The 4,252-nt window shown below is 42.5% G+C and overlaps 1 non-coding gene across 1 annotated transcript; it reads right to left on the minus strand.

Annotated features, from left to right (window-relative positions):
* Positions 1-244: 244 nt before the first annotated feature.
* On the minus strand, positions 245-348 carry LOC123571438 (U6 spliceosomal RNA). The gene has a single exon (XR_006695602.1). It is a non-coding gene; the product is annotated as a U6 spliceosomal RNA (small nuclear RNA).
* Positions 349-4,252: the final 3,904 nt, after the last annotated feature.

Genomic DNA, 4,252 nt, shown 5'->3' on the forward strand with positions numbered 1-4,252 from the left:
GTCTAGGTTTTCAGTGTAACCATCACCCAAATAGTATACATTGTACCCATTAAGTAATTTCTTACCCCTTATTCCTTCCCATCCTCTCACCTTTCCCAGTCTCCAGTGTTTATTATTCCACTCTCAATGTTCATGTGTACACGTTATTTAGCTCCCACTTATAAGTGAGGACATGCAGTATTTAACTTTCTATTTCTGAGTTGTTTTACTTAAGGGAATGGCCTCTAGTTCCATCAATATTGCTAAAAATATGGAACGCTTCACAAATTTGCATGTCATTCACGCGCAGGGGCCATGCTAATCTCTGTATGGTTCCGATTTTAGTATATGTGCTGCCCAAGTGAGCATGGCCATCTGAATCTCAGGATGCTCTTTATGGAAGAGCCAGACCATAGGAGGAAACAATAGGAAGGCAGATTTAGGCTCACCCTAATAAAGACTGATTCATATTTTTTATATATATATATATATTTCTCAATAAAGCATTGGTTGTAAATACTGCAACAGTATGCAACTGCAAAAAAAAAAAAAAAGAATTGTCTGTTTAATACAATCTCATGTATGTGAATGTGCATATACAGAGAAGGGGTGAAAGAATGGAAAAATATAAATATTTTTCTTTTTCTTTTTTTCTTTTTCTTTTTCTTTTTTTTTTTTGAGATGGAGTCTCACTCTGTCGCCCAGGCTGGAGTGCAGTGGCGCAATCTCAGCTCACTGCAAGCTCCGCCTCCCAGGTTCACACCATTCTCCTGCCTCAGCCTCCTGAGTAGCTGGGACTACAGGCACCCAGCACCACACCTGGCTAATGTTTTTTGTATGGAAAAATATAAATATTTAATAGTAGATTTCTATGTGGTATGGAATTATGGGGCAAACATCATTTTCTAAACTTTACGTAATTATGTGTTGTTAGATTTTATTACCTGTATTTCATTTGTAATAACTCTTTTCCTTTAAGAAATGGATTTGCTAAAAATTCGAGGTATCCAACAACAAAACAGGCTACTTTGTGACCCAGTGAGAGCCCTGCCTTAGGAGGTAATCAAGCAAACATTGTGGGATGAACTATCAGGTCCCTTCCAGCCTAGGGACTCAGTATCTGTTATTTAAGGAATTAACCTTATTCAAGTACCAGAGTTGAGTTGATGGAAGTTCACTCATGCATCCAATGAGGAAGAGGCCTTCCAACACAATGGACAACTTCCCAGTTCCCAGGTCTCTTCTAAGAAAAAATAGTCATCTTAACATAATTCAAGTGTAGAAAATTTAAATCAAAGGGTAGAATCAGGCCAGGTGCGGTGGCTCACACCTGTAATCCCAGCTTAATGCCAAAAGGATATGGTGGATTTTCCATGTTTTATACATGTCTATGGTTATCCCAGCACTTTGGGAGGCCAAGGCAGGTGGATCACTTGAGGTCAGGAGTTTGAAACCAGCCTGGGCAACATAGTGAAATCCCATCTTTACAAAAAAATAGAAAAATCAGCCAAGGCTAGTGATGTGTGCCTGTAGTCCCAGCTACTCGGGAGGCTGAGGCAGGAGAATCACTGGAACCCGGGAGGTGGAGGCTGCAGCGAGCCGAGACGGTGCCATCATACTCCAGCCTGGGTGACAGAGGGAGACTCTGTTTAAAAAAAAGGTAAAATGGTAGAATCAACACGTCAAAGATGAAAAACCACTAACTAGCCATGAAACTTGATTCTGAAGTAGAACAATAATAAAAAAAAAATACATAGAGAGGTAGGAAAAGACAGAGGCAAAAAGCTAAGAGAGACATGCCATTGATACATAGTTGATGCCAACAGGATATGGTGGATTTTCCATGTTTTAAACATGTGTGTGGTTATCCAGTTGAATCCCATCTACGTAGCTGAAGCCAGCAGGTCTTGGACATGACAGGGGAGTTGTCTTCTGGTCCTCCTCAGGCTGGATGGTCCGTAGCTGCAGGCAGAGTACCAGGACAGCAGAAACACAGGCTGCCTGGGGTCATGTTCTGGAAACTGAAGCAAGTCAAATATGACCTTAGGCTGGAAAAGTTCTGAGAGGCACTGGAGGAACAGCACATTGATGCCACCAGCTGGGCAGAGGGACCGGCATTTACTGCCTTTTGGGTTGAATGGTGCCACAAAATCTGAGTAACAAAAAGGTTAGAAATATTGTCCTCATTCTCCATTTGACAATAGGGAAACTAAGGTCTAGAGAGAGGAAGTGGATGAGAAGGGTGTGCAAAAACTGACAATCTCCTTTGCCTCCCAGAGAGGAGAAATGGACTTTAAGACAGTCCTCTCCTGCTTGCAGGAGCAAACCTTGGTCTCTGAGCCACAAATTATTTTTTGCCGCATCAAATATCAACATTTCCATGGAATGACAGGGACAGTTATTAGATGATAACTGGGCTTTAAATCCTTCTTCTGGGTTGGTGTTGCTATATTAGACTCTGAGTCCAAGCAGCAAACCTTTGTAATGTGTAGGTTTCATAAACCAAAGTCCAAAGTTTCTTACAAACCCCATTCAAATACACAATGATGGTTTAAAAACAAAGACAACTGGCTTCTTTCTCTTTCTCTTTCTCTTCTCTCTCTCTTACCCACCATTACAAATCATTGAGATCACATTAACACATTCAACTGATTGTAGTCTTAGCTTCAATAAAACTAACCAAAGGAAACGTCAAACCAAACATTTCCAGTTTACGTTTGTGAGCATTTCTGCAAAGGAAGAAGATGGATATTGGAAAATTGTGCTCTGCAGGAGACAGAAGTATGTTGGTGACAGCAGGAGAGGGGGTGCAATAAGTTGTGAGAAATTACACATTCTGCTTCCCGCATGGTGACCTCCTGCCATGGGACTGAAATCGGAGATCCTGACTAGGACCACCTCGTAGAATCAAAGGGGACTTCCCCATCCATTCCTTGACCTTTGCTCACACTCCTTCCGTGCATCTCACCCTCTCTTTCTTATATATATCAGGTGGGAGTTGAGTCCTCCCCCTTTAGAAAGAATCAACAATCTCTCTATTGACCTGACCTGGCAACAAGGCAATGTGCTAAGAATTATACACATTACAAAAATGGCAGGGTGGTTAGTCCTGGGATCCCTCAGCAGCAGAATGTCTGAGTATTACCTAAGTGCCATTATTATTGCAATGTTGTATGTGTAAAAAACAGACTTTTTTTTTTTTTTTTTTGAAACAGAGTCTTGCTCTGTCATCCAGGCTGGAGTGCAATGGCGTGATCTCAGCTCACTGCAACCTCTGCGTCCCAGGTTCAAGCGATTCTGCCGCCTCAGCCTCCTGAGTAGCTGGGATTACAGGTACCCTCCACCACACCTGGATAATTTTTTTGTATTTTTAGTACAGACGGGGTTTTGCCATGTTGGCCAGGCGGGTCTCAAACTCCTGACCTCAAATGATCCACCCGCCTTAGCCTCCCAAAGGGTTGGGATTACAGGCGTGAGCCACCGCACCCTGCAAAAAACAGATTTTGAGTAGTAATACTGGGCCTATGGTTGATGAAAAGCCAGTGCTGTAATTACTACTGGTGTCAGACCTTCAGTTCCATGAGAGCAGGGCTCAATTCTGTTTGGTTTTCCACTGTCTCCAGCATCTGGTATAGTACCTGAAACCCAACAGGTATGCAAAACCTACTCATTGAATAAATGAATGTTGAAGAAGCTCACCTGCGGCCAAGAGTGACAGTTGCTCCCTATAAATCATGGGTTTGCTGATGACAACTTCTGCAACCTGAACCAAAGCAATGGCTGCCCATGCCATGTGGCAGCCCCTGTGGAGAGAGGCAACACAGCAAGCCTGAGACAGCAGCAAAGAAGCTGGGGAGTGATTTCTTTGTACTGTTTGGGTTCACCTGTCTTGATTTGGGAGAAGGGAGAAGATGAATTGTACAACTGTACCTGATTTACATAGAGGATTCCTATTTGGGCAAAGCATTTTTGGCAAAGTAAAAGTTGTAAAGAGAGACTAGACCAGGTAACTCTTTTGAGATACCTTCAGTTTCATTGACAAGATACTCCAACCAAAGGTTTCGAAATGAAGATTGTGGATTGTGAGGGAGTGATTCTAATTGGTTCTTGGAGTCAGGATTGATTTCCACCCAGAAGGAAGGCAGGGAGGTGGGTTTCAAGGACCCTGTCGGGGCCTGATAAGAATATATTGGATGGAAAGTTTAGTGAGAAGGAAAAAAAGCATTGCACAGTCACCATAGATGACGGTTTGCAAAAAAAAAGAGCCAATACA

This window comes from Macaca fascicularis, chromosome X, assembly GCF_037993035.2.
Source record: "Macaca fascicularis isolate 582-1 chromosome X, T2T-MFA8v1.1".
Classification (NCBI taxonomy): domain Eukaryota; kingdom Metazoa; phylum Chordata; class Mammalia; order Primates; family Cercopithecidae; genus Macaca; species Macaca fascicularis.